Raw genomic sequence first — 19,668 nt, 5'->3', positions numbered from 1 at the left:
AAGTTAAAGTAAGCCAATTCAAAAGGTTATGCTAGTATTCTGAGTGAAAAATTAGCAAATCACATCCAGAAGTAGTTAAAAGAATTATATTCATAATTCCAACTGGAATTTATTGTCAGTATGGTAAACCAGTACTTCAATTAAAAACCAGTCAATGTAATCTATCATATCAATAGACCTAAAAATAAAAGTTGTAATTATTGAAATGGATACAGAAAAAAAACATTTGTGTGTGTGTGTGTGTGTGTGTGTGTGTGTGTGTGTGTGTGTATACATGTGAGTTTGCAACTGGGGATAGAACCTAGGACCTCATACATGCTAGGCAAGAACTCTATCACTGAACTACTCCCTAGCCCTCTTTAAACTCTTATCTTAAGAGAGGGTCTTGCTAAGTTGCCCTGACTATCTTTAAATTAGAAATCCTCCTGCCTCAGCCTCCAGAATGATCAGGATAACAGACATGTGCCAATGTGTCTGGTTCAGAAAAGGAATCTTAAAAATCAATACTCATCAGGGTCAGTGGAGCTCACTTGTAATCCCAGTGGCTGAGGAGGCTGAGGCAGGAGTATCAAAAGTTCAAAGCCAGACTTATCAAAAGTAAGATGCTAAGCAACTCAGTGGGACCTTGTCTCTAAAAAAAAAATGCAAAATAGGTCTGGGGATGTGGCTCAGTGGTCTAGTGGGTCTAGTGCCCCTGAGGTTAATCCCCAGTACACATCCCCCCCCCCAAAAAAAATCAATACTCATGCTAAATGTGGTAGTACAGGCCTGTGAGCCAAGCTAACTTGGTGAATGAGGCAGGAGGATTTCAAGTTTAAGACCCTCCTTAGCAACTTAAAGTGACTGTCTCAAAATGGAAAATATAAAAAGGTGTGGGATGTAGTTCAGTGTTAAAGTGTCCCTGGTTTGAATCCCCAATACATAAATGAAACAAATATATATATTTTTAAATCAATACCCATTCAAGAGGAAAAAAAAATCCTCCCAGCAATTAAGAATAGATGTGTACTTTCTGTACTTAATAGAAAATACTTAAAAAAATTTTTCAAACAGTCTCATTTTTAAAACAAGACTGTGAACATTACAAAGATTATGTATTTTTATCCAAGACAGAAATTCAAACTATCACAGGCAAGGAGGGAGGGAGGGGGGAAGAAAAGAAGAAAGGAAGGAAGAAAGAATGAATTAATAATTTGAAGGAAGGAAATAAAATGTTTACCATTTGAAGATAAATTTAACATAGGTTTTGTATGTTTGAATAAAACAGCAACAAAATCTTTTGGGACTGATAAGTTCAGCAAGTTTAGAGGTAAAAAGTCAATGTCCAAGTTTTTTATACAACCTTCATATGGAAGGACAAAAACCTTGGAATAATTGTAACAACATTGAAAAGAATAAAGCAGGAAGCATCATTGTGCCTGATGTTAAAGACAGCTACTTTGCTGCAATTAATAGGAGAATGGAGTACTGGCAAAAGACAGAACACAGACCAGAAGAACAAAATAAGATAAAGAAATAGCTGCTAACAAATATGTCCAACTATGTTTTGACAGAGGGAGGAAATCATTTCATTTCAGGAAGATTATCTTTCCCTATCATTTGGATCAATCCACATGCCTAAAACAAAACAAACAAACAAAAAAACTCCCAGAAACCTCAACATAAACCTCACATGGCTTACATAAAGCTCATTCAAAATGCATGCAAAAAGGACTTTCATATAGAACTATAAATTTTACAAGAGAAAAATCAAAGAAAAACATTGGGGGATGTATAGCTAAGGGAACATAAAACTAAACATGCATGTGAAACAGAATGAGCAAATCTTTATGCCTAACCAAATAACTAAAAAAAAAAAAAAAAAAAAAAGAAAAAAAAAAAAAAAAAAAGATGGCAAAGATGCAGGGAAAGAAAAAGAGGAGCAAACTAAACCTAAAGCAAATAGGGAAAAAAAAGTCCAAAAATACCTCAGAAATATATCAAATGGAGAATAGAAAAACAATACTGAAAAACAGTGTTATGTATTTTTCTCTAAGATGAATAAAATTGAAAAAAAAAGTTTGGCTAATTTGATTAAGAGAAAAAAACAAATATTGAAATTTCTAAAGAATTAAAAGTTGAGCCAGTATAATACAATTCAGAAAATATGTATATATAATATATTTTATTTAAACATATATATATATATATATATATATATATATATATATATATATATATATATATATATATATATATATATATTAAAAGGACCACCAATAAATTAGAAAACCAGATAAAATTGCAAAATTCCTAGAAACACAGAAAGGATAAAAACTGACTCAAAATCCATAACAATGTGAACACATTTTTATCAAGTGAGGACATTGAATCACTAATTAAAAACCTCTCAACACAGAAAAACTCAGAACCAGATGGCTAGCTGGGGAATTCTATCAAGCATTTAAAGGAGAATTAGCATTCACATTTCACAAAGTTGTCCCCAAAATGGAAGGAGTCATCACTTCCAACTTATCATATGAGGCCAGCATCATCATGTTACCTAAAATAAAAGCCTTTACAAGTAAGAAAACAGCAAACCAATCTCCAAAATAAATAGAGATTCAAAAAGCTTCAGTACTATTTAAGGACATTTTTTTTTTGGTGGGTGTAGTAAGGATAATCTCTAGTCTTTATGAAGAGGCCTAGAGACCTCCCTTATCTCTTGTGCCATGTGAGGATGTGAGAACACCACAAGATAGCTAAATGTGACCCCAAACCTACCAAAAACTTGATCTTAAATTTGTCATTCTCCAGAACTTTGGAAATGAGTTCCTGGTATTTATAAGCCATCCAATTATGGTATTTTATTGAAGCTGCCTAAAAAGACTAAAATAGTGTATCATATCTATAGATATGTACCATAATAGAAATTAAAGCTCAGATATTTTTAAAAAAAATGTTTTTAATACACTTTAAATTAACTGTACTAAACTTATTAACAAATTATTTTCTTAAAAATGAATTTTTCAAATGAAAAATGCTAATAGTAAAAGTACTATTTATATTTTCACTAATGTCTTTAATATCTGACAAAACTGAGTTGTATAGTGTCCTAATATTTACTTCTGTCCTATTTTTCCCAACCTATTTCAGTATCAAATATAAGGTAGATTCTAGAAATCTTCATTTCCCTGTCCCTGAATGTGAATTTTAGAATACTGCACCACACTATTGTTATTATTCATTTGAGACCTTGTTTTTGAAGTATTTCATTTAATAATGGCCTTTTTTTTTTTACTTTGCATCCTCTCTCTCATTTCCTAATAAATTATACATGAGCATGAACCAATTTCCATCATTTATCCATAATTTTTATCACTTTCACTTGTGAAAATTATACCAAAAAACTTTGTTTTATTATGCTTAATGATACTGCATGTTGCCTTTTTTTCATTAGAAATTAAGAAGACAACAAAACATTGGAAAGAGCTGTTGAGAAATTGTGTAAAAGTTAGAGAAAAAAGTTGACTTTGAGGAATTGGCTTTGGTAATTTTGGTTCTGGCAAGTCCAACAAGCCAGCCAGCTGGAAACAATCAAGAGGTGAAGCTGCAGGTATGTGTATAAATCCATAAGGCATGATGGTATGCTGGAAGGACAGGTAGGTTTCATTGTCATCTTCCCGAGGCAGAATTCCTTGTTCCATGGGAAACCTCTTTCCCAAGAATTTCAGGTGAATGCAGGAGGCCCAGCTGCATTTTAGAGTGCAATCACTTTTGTTTATGATCAACTTGTTGTAAATATCAATCACATCTATAGAATATGTTTCCTGCAACAATGGGATTAGCATTTGACCAAACAACTGGGCCCCACAGCCTAGCTGAGCTAACATATGAAGTTTCACCCACTGTATCATATTAAAATGTGTTTATTAAGTTGATGCATCCATGAGAAAATATTTAATATTTATAATATTTTTGCATTAGCACAAAGTTATTTTCTTTTCCCTACTTCTCATTCTTTACCTTTGGCCATTTTCCAGTTTTCAAATGTGACTAGTATATTCCAGTTTTACAGCCTAGAAAAGGAGACATGCTTGAGAAATAAGAAAAGATCAAAAGGATTAATTTGCATCAAATTTAATTACCTTTATTTAAAAAATAGTTTGTAAAAAGCAGTGTTCATTGAAATAAAGGAAAAGAGATGGATGGAAGAAAGCCTAGAGTGGCTCACATTATTGAAATAGGGAAAAAAAAAAACAGGTGACAAAAAATATACTTACATGATCCTAAAAAAAATATCAGCAATGTTTTTGAGTCATAACAAAAATAATGACAATTGGGGCCAGGGTTGTGGCTCAGTGGTACAGCGCTTGCCTAGCATGCACAAGGCGCTGGGTTTGATTCCTGGTCACCACATAAAATAAATAAATAATCAAATAAAATAAAAGTATTTAAAAAAATAATGACAATTATAATAAAAGCTACTTTCTACTTTTTATATTTGAATATTCTTACAAACCTTTCAGCAGTGATACATTCTTGCCTCTTCTATAGAAAGTTCTATATATAATGTTGTCCTACATATAAGTAATTTAAAACAATTGTTTCCGTTAAATATATTGACTTTATATTTTCTACTTTGTATGCAAATATTATATGTACATTTTTTTTTTTTTTTTTACTTTCAGAGAAATAACCATTTTTCATTAGATAATTATGCCTCTAAGGAAGAAAAATCCCAGGGCTAAAACAGGCAATAATTTAAGCTAAAATAAATTATAAGTTTTAAATGTGTTATTTAAAATCTAGATTTACATATATACATTCAAGGTTGTTTATTAGTACCCAAGAAAGCCTAGATAAAATCCTACATGACTTCATTATGAATGGGTACAAATTAAGGGCAAATTGGCAGATGATGTGGCCATTCCTACATATTAGACCAATAATACACAAAATAAATACTCAACATAAGTTTTGTAACTTAGTTTGAGTAACAACAGGAAATATGTTATTTGATTAGAAAATAACCATTTGACTTTCATGACTTTCACGGTCATGAAAGTCAAATGGTTATTTATTTTTTGTCCATTTATCTGGATTGGTTGAACAAGTTTGTAGGTCACCCACAGAGAACTACTTTCACTCAATTACTTGGGCAGTCTTTTTGATTATGTTTAAATATGACAAGGTAGTGAAGTGGCCTGGACTCTGAGAGGTTAGTGAATTTGTATGTGTCCTCTTGACTTGTAAACCTTTTATAAAGGACTCTCATAAATGTTCTTCTGTTAATTATCTTACCACATTCTAATGAATGCAAGTTCAATTACTTTGGAAACTCTCCAAAATATTTACAGTAAAATGCAATTCCTCTTTCAAGTATCTTTCTACAAATATTGTGATCATAGTAAAGCAGATCAAGATATAATAAAGAACTTTTCAATGAGAAAGTATGCATCATTGAGCAGCTCACTTAGAACTCCAGCGTCAGTATCTCTAATGGATAGAGAAACTTTTGGGTTCAATTAACTATACTTAAAATATTATTCTACAGAGGCATTAAAATTACGTTAAAAAGCACATGGATGAAAATTTTAAAATGTCACATTCCTATTTTAAAATGAACTCCTATTTCAAAATTCAAGCAAATTCTCAACATTAGAACAACTGTTGAGCATAAAATCAATGAGTGTAAAATATTTAATTGTTGGAATGAAGGCTAAATTCTTACTTTTACTTGTAGATGCTTCGTTACAGACATCAGGAACAAATGTAGGTTTAACTAATCCTTTGTATAAAAATCAATGATCATGAATAAGTAAAAGATATTGGTCTAGGTACAGCTCAAATGACCAAGAAATCATCTCAGTAGTGACCTTACATTTATAACATTTCTTAAGGAACACTACTTTGCAATATCCTAAATGGAACATCACTCTTTGTTTCTAAAAGAAAGGGAAATTGATCTTAATAAATAAATGCGCCAATCAGAGACTAAAACATTACATAGTCAAATCTATAAGAAAAGCACACAAAGAAATAGAAATGCACTGGAAATTTTGTAGCAATTTAAACAATCATGTTGTCTCAAATGGTAAAATAAGGTAAATAGTGTGCTTGAAAAGGTCAAAACTCTGTAAAATATATAATATACAGTCATGTCTAGCTGTATTTCATCTTCTGAAGTCAATTTAGAAATGAATTACATTTTCAAATGGAGAATTTTTTAATATCTATTTTTAAACTTCATTTAATATACAATTTTTTCTTCACTATTAGATTAAAATATAAATTAAGTGTACATCTATATCAGGTGTTTCCTACCATCAATAAATACACACATTCAAATCACAAGTTTCAGAAACTAATTTGCTCAAAACATTTCCTTTGAATACAGATGTCATCAAGCACTTTTTGTTAAATGTCAGATAGTAAATATTTTACATTTTGTGGACCATATGTTCCATATGACAATTCCTCCATAGTATTATTGTAGCAAAAAAAAAAAAAAAAAAAAAAAGTCATAAACATCACATAAAGAATAGATGGCCAGGTAAAAGGATGGAGTTGGAGACTATCATGCTAAGTTAAGTAAGCCAATCCCCCCAAACCAAAGGCCAAATGTTCTCATAAGTGAATGCTGATCATAATTGTGGGGGCGGGGGACATGGTATAAATGAAGGAACTTTGATGGGACAAAGGGGAGGCAAAGGTGCCAGGGCTTGGAGTAGGAAAGATGGTGGAATGAGATGGACATCATTACCCTAGCTACATGTATGACTGCACATATGGTGTGACACTACATGGTGTACAACCATAGAAATGTAAAGTTGTGCTGCAATTGTGTACAATGAATAAAAAATGCATTCTGTTGTCATATATACCCAATTAAAATAAATTTTAAAAACTTATGCTCTATATGTACATGAATATACCACAACAAACTTCACTTTTATGCATGTCTATAAAGCCCAATTAAGAATAATTATAAATAACTATAAATGAATAGAAAAAATAGAAGGAAAACCAGTAGAGTAGAAGAAGAGGAACAGGGGAAGGGAGAAAGGGCAGGAAAAAAAAACCAAGTATTGGTGACTGAAATTGAGCAATTTATATTTCATGTTTTCATGAGTATGACAAAATGAACCCTAATATTATGTATGACCCTAATGACTAATGAAAACATTAAAAAATAATAGATGTGTTGTTTTGCAATAAAACTTCATGACAACAGCCTCAAATATTCAAATGAACCCTTTTGGCTGGATTTGGACTATTGGCTATATTTGGCCCTCAGTTTGTAAGGTGCTGGCTCATTTTAATGCAATAAACAAATAACAATAAAAAGTATCTCTATAGATATTTTATTGGCTATTTCTTGCACAAACCTATTTCTAACATTGATAATCATCAATTTAGTATTTTCCTAATTTTATACAACTTTTGTGTAACCGTATCTTTAATGACTTTTCTGAAATGCTACTCATTTTATTGTAATTATGTAAGTACAATGAAAAATAGAATGCTTTCAAAATTTGCACATTTTACTTTATTATTTAAACCTGTAGGAAGAATGAGGAAAGACAATTTCTACCAAGTGAATGCTGATAATGAGTTTTAAAACTAGGTATGCACACTCAATGGCCCTAAAGTAATTAGAACCTAAGTTTATTATCTTCAAGTTTAAAGCCAGTACTTTAGAAATTGTCCCTTAGTTTAGTTTGGACTTAGTATAGAAAAGGTGAGCCATAACGAATATTGGGCTTAATTACCAGCCTCTCATATACATAATTACTTGAGAAACTTTATTAGCATTTTTCCTCCTAATTATGCACACTCTTATTGGAAAGTTCCAATAAACAAAACTCTTGAATCTGAATCTCTATTAGATTTTTTGTTTGCACCATACAGAATAGTGAATCAATTTCTGCTTATTTCAAACACAAAAATATAAAATTAGCTACATAATTGGTCTTATCACTGGTTAGTAGAATAAAAAAAATCATATAGTAAAAAAATGTTTCACATACTTTATGATAACAAAGATTAAAGAGATTGCAACTTGTCATAGCCAGCAATGTCTCTCAGACTTGAGGGCATTCTCATAACATCATAAAATGGAAAGCTCTGTATCATTTCAAAAACTGTTTGATTTTTCTTGCAAATTTAAAATATTATATGTAACAGTTTATTTTAGGAGTTATTTTGAATTCTTCTTCATCCTGCGTTTTCATATATGGCTCTATAAACAATGGGAAAACAAAGGAAAAAAAAAAATTTCCCTCCAGAACACTTGAGATTGCAACTGTGAGGATGAAATTGTGAACTGTGCGGGTAAATTTGTTTGAATGCAGTTAGGGACATAGGGAAACAATCCAAGCTAAAGTTCATTTACCAGGACTGTTTCAGTGTACAACAAAAAGGAAACTGTTAAGAACTGCAAATATGACACACACTTGAAACTCAATTTATTTACCAACTAAGTACTCTGCTGGGGATAAGTCATAGATGATTCCCTTAAATAATCCAAAAGTTGAGATCGATCATTGTTAACATAGAACAATGCAGCAGAACATGATGAATAAGTCAAAAAGAAAATGGTTCTTGAGTGGATAGACAAAAGATGAACTATGTTATCTGAGTGCTTACAAAATGAGTACTTTGTCAGCTAAGCTGAGATCGGTGTCCATTATGCAGTTTTATACATTAACACTGAGACAGCATTACTGTGCTATGTGCAGAAGATCTCAGATATATGCATAGAACTTACCTACATATATGTTTTTTTGAGGGATGGAGGGAGGAAAGTGGGAAGAGAGGGGGAGGGGCAGGGGCTGTGAGAGAGGGGAAGGGAGAGGGAGAGAGAGAGAGAGAGATAGAGAGAGAGAGAGAGAGAGAGAGAGAGAGAGAGAGAGAGAGAGAGAGAATCCAAGAAAAACCTGGAAAAATAAACTTCATAAGAGAGAATGGCTAAACCAAACAAACAAAAATCAAAGGAAAACAACCCACAGAATGTCGGTAGTTATATAAGTTAGCTAGGTTGCAGAATGTTCCTTTATTGGGCTGCAGCTCATATTTTTACATCATTAGATTCTTGTTATCCATTCTGACCAGAATGTCATTGAAGTACTGTTCTTCAATGCTCAGTACATTATATTGGTATATTTGACATCTCATAATTGGTGATTTTATCTTTTATCACCTGAGTAAGATGGAGTTTATTGAAGTTTTCCATTATAAAGATACTGTTTTGATTTTTTTCACCAATAAAGGTCCAAAGGAAGTAATATCAGACTATGTTAATACTTCAATTTTAGTTGCATTTTTGACAGAGCATCCATTGATGATTTTTGACAGCATAGATTTTAACTTGTATTGATATTTTGTTTTACAAAATATTTTTCCTATTTTTCTCACTGCTTCTTCATTTTTAGGTTATAAGTATAATATAATAAGCAGCTTTCCCATCAATGACATTTATTTATTTGCTTACTTATTCAATATGAATATTGATATTAATAAATAAGCAAACGGACTCATAGATTCTTATATATTGGTTATAACTCGTTATTGTTACTATTTGCTTGATGTTCATATAGTACCACCAGCTTGGCTGTAGGGAGTACTTTAGTTATCAGTACTTTTTTCATCTCACATAACTTACCCTTCTTTGATCATTTCCATATTGGCAAGAACTTTTAGAAAATATCAAGAACATGGATAAAATGAATGTATGAAGGGCCTTTCCAACTTAAATTAAGAACAAAGAAAAATTGAATGTAATATACATACATAGGTTGAATCTTAATCAAGATTTGTGATTTTTTTTTTTTTTTTTTTTTTTTTTTTTGCTAAGGGATGAATTTTAAATATTTAACAAAATGTTAATAATTGTAGAATTTTATTAATATTAATGTACTTGTGTTTTCAATCATACTGTACTTATATAAGGGCATGTCCTGGTTCACAACATACAGATACTAGTATACTAATTGTAATGAGACAGCCTACCTGTGACTCAACATTTAGTGACCATAAAGAAGATATGGACATACTATGTACTATTTTTTTAAGCTTTTATATAAATGTGAATTTATATAACAACAGCAACAACAATAATTACAACAACAATAATTATAACAAAACATAAGTTCTGAGGTACCGGGTCTGGTTGAAAGCCAGAGATACACATGGATATGTACCTCCATAGGCAAATATGGTCCCTCAGAACAGGAACATGCACAACTTTCAAAGTGATTGGTTCTGGGCTAGATTATAACTGTAGAGCACAACCACCTTGATACACAAGAAATTTTGTTTTAGTGTTTATTTATTTACTGACTTGGCTTATTATTTACTTACTAGTTTTGTTATATACAAGGTTTTGAGAAATAAAAATAAGATAAAATATAAACTCTATTTCTGCTTAGGAAAAACCAAAACTGAATAGTAAAAATTGTTTTGTTTTATTTTTGATACTGAGGATTGAACTCGGGGATACTCAACCACTGAACCACATCCCCAGCCCTATTTTGTATTTTAGTTAGAGATAGGCTCTTACTGGGTTGCTCAATGCCTCACCATTGCTGAGGCTGGCTTTGAACTCACCATCCGCATGCTTCAGCATCTCAAGCCATTGGGCTTACAGGGGTGTGCAACCTAACAAAATTTTAATGCTTATCTTAGAGCTACCATAGATAAATTTCTTAATAGTTCTTAATTTCAAATTCTGCATAATGTGTTAAGAGGTAATATTTTTTCTTCTTCATGAGAAATATAAATTTAAGACAGAATGGTCTAGGTTCTGTTATAATAATGAGACAAATAACACTTCGTAAATGAAAGTCATATATGATCAAATATTAAGCAAATAAAATAAAAGATTGAAATAAAATTTAATAAATTTATTTTACTTTTAATTTAAAAATCTTGAGCATAATTGTATTCCTGAATATCTTTGTTTCCCCAAACTTGTATATTTCTTAGAATAGTTACTTTTGCTAGACAATGTTTGATGTATGATATTATAAATGTCTTTAACACAGTTTGCCAAAAATATAGATCACTTGGCAACTGTTCCATTTGTTGTAACTATCAAAAATGACAATTTTTTGACACTTAAAAATTATTCTACCTCTTTCAGAATGATGCAAAGGCATTTGATCTTGAAGTTGAAAGCCATACATGTAATTAGTATACAAAGTGGATCCCACTTATCCTCAGCTTTAGAACCAGAGTTAAATTATGTCAATTGTTAAGAGTCTAGGTCATTAAGAAGGATGTTTTTTCCTCTAACACACAATCTGAGATATAAAAGTTCCCATGGTTAGTATATAAGACATTTGCAAATCCTATAAATTCAGACTTAAAATATTTTTCTGCAGATGTGATTTATATATTTAATCAAGCCTGGGGGTAGAATATCTATATCTTAGATTATATTTCAAATGGGATGTGATGAAGATATGTGTTATATGGTCAATTCGTATTGTTAGCATAATGAATTCCTCAGAGTACTTCTCAAAAGAGTATAATTTTAAAATAGATTGTATCACCTGTTAAGAATAAAGCAATTAGGGTTGCTTTTCTTACCAAGAATTTAATAGTTAGCCAAGTATGTATATAGGACAACCATCAGACTGGGATAAAATTTAAGATAGAACACACATAGTAGCCTCTAAATTTGACATTTATGAATGATTCATCAGGGTAAATAAAATTAAAATAATATGACCTTCCATTAACTGCTATAAGATCATACAATAGTAAATGGTGTTCTATAGCAATACAAAATTGACTTGAATGCAATATAAAACTTGAATGAAGGGGCTTGTGGCTCAGTGGTAGAGTGCTTGCCTAGCAAGTGTAAGGCTCTGGGTTTAATTCTCAGCACCACATATAAATAAATGAATAAAATAGAGGTACATCAACAACTAAAATATAAACCGAAAAAATCATTGCAATATATAAAATTATTTTGAAACCTATGGTACTGCTGATAACGCACTGTAGGCCACACACTGCATTGGGTTGAGCTCTACGTTGTAGGCATGAACCCTGTGATAAATACTAAAACATATTCTATGTTATGAATGGTACAAAAAAGATGACTCTTTGTGTCCTATAAATTAAGAAAATAAGGCAATGGTCATGAGTAAAAGGAAATGAATACTTGGGCTTCAACATAAGCACAGGGTTCTGTATCACTGACAGTCTACCTAAAAGAAAGAATTACAGAATGTAACTGGTGTTCAATGAGGTTTCCATAAGATACTTAAAGAAGGATTTGGAAGGCTTTGTGAGGGCTATTAGAGACAGCTTCCATGGATCACTTCTGTTGCCTCAAAAGGAAAGTCGGGGTCATTTGGCCAAATAAAGAAATCCTTCCTAATCTTTTTTTTTTTTTTTTCAGTTGTAAAGGGACACAATACCATTATTTTTAATTAATTATTTACTTTATGTGGTACTGAGGATCAAACCCAGTGCCCCACAGGAGGTGCATGCAAGTGCTCCAACACAGAGCCACAATCCCAGCCCCTCCAAACATATTTTTCCCCCTGTGGAACACTATTAATTGAGAATATCTCTACAAATGGAAAAAATAAAGTGTAAAATTAAATCACTCTGCACATAGACTTTTCTGACCATGAATACTGCCTTTTCCACACATCAAAATATATTTTATGCAAACCACCAGCCAAAAAAAGAATTCATGTCATTAAATGAGATTTGATAGTTAAACATAATATGCAAAATACATTAAAATTATAAAAATATAAGAGTAAAAACTGAAGTGAAAAACAGTGGATAAAGAAATTTGCCAAAAAAAAAAAAAAAAAGATTGCTGAGAGCTTGATGATATATGCAAACCTCAAGGTAGAGCTGTTAAGCATCAGAAAGAGAGGGGTGTGGGTAGGCGGATATCGAGAAGAAACCGCAAGAGAAAATTAAGTTATCACATTGTAAACAATGAAAACAGAAGTACTGAAAACGGTAAAAGCATAAAGTACCTGCTACAGAGTGCTATGAAAACAAACACAAAGTAAAATGAGTTTTAAGAAATAATTAAATATATATATGTATATATATATATATATATATATATATATATATATATATACAGAGAGAGAGAGAGAGAGAGAGAGAGAGAGAGAGAGAGAGAGAGACAGACATGTGCACAAAGCTTGATAGTTCTTTGAATATATATATATATATATATATATATATATATATATATATAATGTAGTTACTGGAAAGGACAAAATAGCAAATTGAACAGAGGAAAAACAACAACAACAAATCAAAACTAAAGGAAATCTGAAACTACAGGGAAAAAGGGATACTGTTTTCAGGATATATTGCCAAAAAAGTGAAGAAGGTTTGGGTCACTCTGAATTACTTCATAATAAAAAATGAACTTCCAAGATACACAAACTTTAAAGTTTACAGTCATAAACATGTAGCAATCAACAAGAAAAAATGAAGATTAGTTCAAAATTCCCCATAAGTATACAAAACTAAAAAAAAAACCAAAAACACTCACTTCCTGTGAGGAAACTAACTTTTTTTTTTACTCAGACTGTCATTTACTTATGAATAAACCTTTATATATTTTTCATTGATAAACACAAAGAGAACTTATTCTTGGATGTCCTTAAAGACACTACTGGATGACAGGCTATCATGAGTTGCTGTACTTCAGTCACATTCTCAGGGTCCATTTCTAATTCTTTTTCTCTTTCTACTTATACCACATTCCTTACTTCAGTGAAGTCCATAAGGGTTATGATTATCTTCTTCCAAAGTCCTGTTAATGTTGATATTTTTACCTCATCCTATGAGTCACTAATAATAACATCTAGAATGTGAATTGTTTCTAGAATCTTTTCAATTTACTTGGCCCAGATCCATCAGAAAAATCACTATGGCTGCTACAGCATTACAAAATATATTTCTTAAACATCAGTTCCTGGCGATTGAAATTGCTTCTTGATCCATGCATTGCAGAATGGATATCTTGATAGCAGATATGCAAAGAAATACTCTCATTGTGCAACTTTATCATAGCTCCTGGGAATTTTCCTTTTTGAACAGTAAGTACCAACAGTGAACTTAGCATCTTTTTTTTTTTATTGTTGGTTGTTCAAAACATTACATAGTTCTTGCTATATAATATTTCACACTTTGATTCAAGTGGGTTATGAACTCCCATTTTTACCCCATATACAGATTGCAGAATCACATCAGTTACACATCCATTGATTTACATATTGCCATACTTGTGTCTGTTGTATTCTGCTGCCTTTCCTATCCTCTACTATCCACCCTCCCCTCCCCTCCCCTCTTCTCTCTCTGCCCCCTCTACTGTCATTCATTTCTCCCCCTTGTATTATTTTTCCCTTTCCCCTCACTTCCTCTTGTATGTACTTTTGTATAACCCTGAGGGTCTCCTTCCATTTCCATGCAATTTCCCTTCTCTCTCCCTTTCCCTCCCACCTCTCATCCCTGTTTAATGTTAATCTTCTTCTCATGCTCTTCGTCCCTACTCTGTTCTTGGTTACTCTTCTTATATCAAAGAAGACATTTGGCATTTGTTTTTTAGGGATTGGCTAGCTTCACTTAGCATAATCTGCTCTAATGCCATCCATTTCCCTGCAAATTCTATGATTTTGTCATTTTTTAATGCAGAGTAATACTCCATTGTGTACAAATGTCACATTTCTTTTTTTTTATCCATTCGTCTATTGAAGGGCATCTAGGTTGGTTCCACAGTCTTGCTATTGTGAATTGAGCTGCTATGAACATCGATGTAGCAGTGTCCCTGTAGCATGCTCTTTTTAGGTCTTTAGGGAATAGACCGAGAAGGGGAATAGCTGGGTCAAATGGTGGTTCCATTCCCAGCTTTCCAAGAAATCTCCATACTGCTTTCCAAATTGGCTGCACCAATTTGCAGTCCAACCAGCAATGTACAAGTGTACCCTTTTCCCCACATCCTCTCCAGCACTTGTTGTTGTTTGACTTCAGAATGGCTGCCAATCTTACTGGAGTGAGATGGCATCTTAGGGTGGTTTTGATTTGCATTTCTCTGACTGCTAGAGATGGTGAGCATTTTTTCATGTACTTGTTGATTGATTGTATGTCCCCTTCTGAGAAGTGTCTGTTCAGGTCCTTGGCCCATTTGTTGATTGAGTTGTTTGTTATCTTATTGTCTAATTTTTTGAGTTCTTTGTATACTCTGGATATTAGGGCTCTATCTGAAGTGTGAGGAGTAAAGATTTGTTCCCAGCATGTAGGCTCCCTATTTACATCTCTTCTTGTTTCTTTTGCTGTGAAAAAACTTTTTAGTTTGAGTAAGTCCCATTTGTTGACTCTAGTTATTAACTTTTGTGCTATGGGTGTCCTATTGAGGAATTTGGAGCCCGACCCCACAGCATGTAGATCGTAGCCAACTTTTTCTTCTATCAGATGGCTTGTCTCTGATTTGATATCAAGCTCCTTGATCCATTTTGTATTAACTTTTGTGCATGGTGAGAGAAAGGGATTCAGTTTCATTTTGTTGCATATGGATTTCCAGTTTTCCCAGCACCATTTGTTGAAGATGCTATCCTTCCTCCATTGCATGCCTTTAGCCCCTTTATCAAATATAAGATAGTTGTAGTTTTGTGGATTGGTTTCTGTGTCCTCTATTCTGTACCATTGGTCCACCCGCCTGTTTTGGTACCAGTCTTTAAAGAATTATAAACAAACATGTTGTTATCCAAAGTTTTTCCATTTACACAAGCTAAACAAGTAATATTTAATATAATTCTTAAAGGCCCTAGGATTTTTGGATTGATAAATCAATATTATCTTCAACTTAAAGACACCAGATGTGTTAGCCCCTAACAAGATTTAAGTTCGAAGTCAGGCATTAACTTCTCTTTAGCTATGAAATCCCTAGATGGCATCTTCTTCCAATAGAAGGTTGATTTGTCTACATTTAAAATCTGTTGTTTATTGTAGCCACCTTCATCAATTGTCTTAGCTAGTTCTTCTGGACAACTTGCTGCAAAATCCGTATTAGCACTCACTGCTTCACATTGGACTTTGAAATGGCTTCTTTCCTTAACTCTCATTAGTCAACCTGTGTTAGCCTCGAACTTTTCTTCTGAAGCTTCCTCAAAATCAGCTCTCATAGAATTGAAAAGAATTAGATCCTTGCTCTGGATTAGGTTTTAGCTTAAGGGATAATGGTACTGATAAACTTGCTTGACTCAAGGTTATCACAAACCTTTAATCTATAAAGCATCTCAATATATGTGAGGCCCAATAAAGAGAAAGCAAAATAAAGTGAGCTATGCTTGTATTCATCAACAAATTTAATATGTATACATGTCAAAATACTTGCACACAATAAAAAAATTCACCTCCATAAGAATTTTTAGGTTTGTAATTTTGATAGGCATTAGCAAGTTGACATCAACATTTATCATATTTCTAAACTCACATGTGAAATTGACTGTATCCTCATATCTTAAATAGCATAACAATAATAATGTATTTTCAAGGATTTTTATCTTTGCTATTGTGACTGATAAAATATGGTACTTGACTTAATTTTCATGTTCTTTATGTTAAATAAATTTAAACAAATTTTAATATTTTATATTTTCCATTCTGTTAATTACCTGTATATATTGTTCATTAATGTTAGGGTCAGTTTTGGTAGAATTTGGGAATTAACTTGTAGGAGATCCTTATAAAAGGTACTTTAACCCAAATAAAATAATGTAATTTAAAAGTTTCATTTATTAATTAACTGTTACTTGAATAAATTTCCTATTTACAAAATGAGAGACAAATATTTTGTGATTCTTGGGTTCTGATACACATATTGATTTGTAAGGCTCAAATGTAACAACAAATTCCAATTTTAGCTTTCTGGTCTTTCCCAGTTTTTCTTCATATTTTTATTTTTTTAACACAGTTTATTAACTTGTTGGTGTCAGTATTTAAAATGCTGGAACTGTGCAATAAATTTAAATATTTACTAAATTTTATCTTCACACATTATTTTCATTCATTTCAGAACAATTCTGCCTATCCTGAATTATTTTTCAATTCATTTTAGAATAAGTTTATTGTATTCATAATATTTTCCATGTTGTATGTTTGTTTGTCCTTCTTCTTCTTCTCCTCCTCCTCCTCCTCATCCTTCATTTTCTTCTTTTTTTCTTTGTGTATTTATTTGTTTTTGTGGTACTGGGGTTGAACCAGAGGACATTCTACCACTGAGCTATATATCTCCAGAACTATTTATTTTTATTTTATTTTTCATTGCAAGACTAAGTTGCCCAGGTGGAGCTCAAACTTGCTATCCTTCTGCCTCAAACTCTTGAATGTGCACTACCAAGCCTGGCTTCTTTCTTCTTTTACTATTATTACAAAGCTATAGTAACAAAAATGTCATGGTATTGGCACCAAAATAAAAAGGTAGCCCAGGACACAGAGATTAACCCACAAATATACAAATATCTTATATTACATAAAGGTGCCAAAAGCATGCACTGGAGAAAGGATAGCATCTTCAACAAATGGTGTGGGGAAAAATGGAAATCCATATGTAACAAAATAAAATTGAATCCCTATCTCTCACCATGCACAAAAGTTAACTCAAAATGGATCAAGGATCTAGGGATTAAACCAGAGACTCTGTGTCTAATGGAAGCAAAAGTAGGCCCTAATCTCCATCACGTGGTGCTAGGCCCCAACTTCCTTAATAAAACAACTATAGCACAAGAATTAAAACCAAGAATCAATAAATGGGATGGATTCAAACTAAAAAAGTTTTTTTCTCAGCAAAAGAAATAATATGTGAGGTGAATAGGGAGCCTACATCCTGGGAACACATAAGATAGAGCTCTAATCTCTAGAATATATAAAGAGCTCAACAAGATAAGCACCCAAAAAAAACCAAAAAACAAATAATCCAATCAATAAATGAGCCAAGGACCTGAACAGATACTTATCAGAAGAAGATATACAATCAATCAACAATATATTAAAAAATGCTCACCATCTCTAGCAATCAGAGAAATACAAATTAACGCTACTCTAAGATACCATCTCACTCCAGTAAGAGTGGCAGCCATTATGAAGACAAACAACAACAAGTGCTGGCAAGGATGCGGGGAAAAATGTACATTCATACACTGTTGGTGGGACTACAAATTGGTGCAGCCAATTTGGAAAGCAGTATGGAGATTCCTTGGAAAACTGGGAATGAAACCACCATTTGGCCAAGCTATTCCTCTTCTCAGACTATAACCAAAGGACCTAAAAACAGCATATTATAGGGACACAGCCACATCAATGTTTATAGCAGCACAATTCACAATAGCTAAACTGTGGAGCCAAACTAGATGTCCTTCAGTGGATGAATGGATAAAAAAATGTGGCATTTATACACAATGGAATATTATTCAGCAATAAAAGAGAATAAGATCATGGCATTTGCAGGGAAATGGATGGCATGAGAGAAGATTATGCTAAGTGAAGTTAGCCAATCCCCAAAAAATAAATGCCAAATGTCTTCTCTGATATAAGGGGGTGTGACTCAAAATGGTGTTGGGAAGGAGAGCAAGGGAGGAAGATTACCTCTAGATAGGGAATAGGGGTGGGAGGGAAAGGGAGGGAGAAGGGGAATATCATGGATGGTGAAAGGAGACCCACATCACTATCAAAATACATGTATGAAGATGTGAATTTGGTGTCAACATACCTTATATATAATCAGAGATATGATAAATTGTGATATAATTGTGTATTAAAAATTGTAATGCAAAAATAAATAAATATTTTAAAAAAACAATAGAAAACAGAAACAAACCCACATGAATACAGTTATTTCATACTAGACTAATATACCAAAACACACAAATCCTTTTCAACAAATGTTGCTGGAAAAGTGGATATCCATGTGCAGCAAAATGAAATCAAATCTCTATCTCTCAGCATACACAAAACTCAACTCCAAGTGTATCAAGGACCTAGGAATTAGACCAGAAACCCTGCACCTAAAAGAAGAAAAAGTAAGCCCAAATCTTCAGTACGTCAAATTCGTCCCTGACTTCATTAGTAAGACTCCCGAAGGACAAGATATAAAATCAAGAATTAATAAATTGATGGATTCAAACTAAAAACCTTAGCAAGAGAAACAATCAATGAGGTGAAGAGAGAGCTTTCATTTTGCAAGCGAATTTTTGCCACATGCGCATCAGACAGAACACTCTCGAGGATATATAAAAACATCTAGAGGATATATAAAAAACTTAACAATAAAAAATAATCCAATCAGTAAATGAACTAAGGAGCTAAACAGACACTTCTCAGAAGAAGATATACAATCCATCAACAAATATATGAAAAAAAAAATGTTCAATATCCTTAGTAATTAGAGAAATGGAAATCAAAACTACTCAAAGATTTCATCTCACTTCAATTGGAACGACAGTTATAAAAAATACAAACAACAATTCATGTTGGCAAGGATGTGGGAGAAAAGGTACACTCATACTTTGTTAGTGAGACTGCAAATTAGTACATCTAATCTGGAAAATAATATGGAGATTCCTTAGAAAACTTTGAGTGGAACCACCAGTCAATCCAGCTATCCCTCTCCTATAAACATCAATGTTTATAGAAGCA

Source organism: Marmota flaviventris, chromosome Y (assembly GCF_047511675.1).
Source record: "Marmota flaviventris isolate mMarFla1 chromosome Y, mMarFla1.hap1, whole genome shotgun sequence".
Taxonomy (NCBI): Eukaryota; Metazoa; Chordata; class Mammalia; order Rodentia; family Sciuridae; genus Marmota; species Marmota flaviventris.
The sequence above is the reverse complement of the archived record's forward strand: the minus strand, read 5'-3'. Positions refer to the sequence as shown.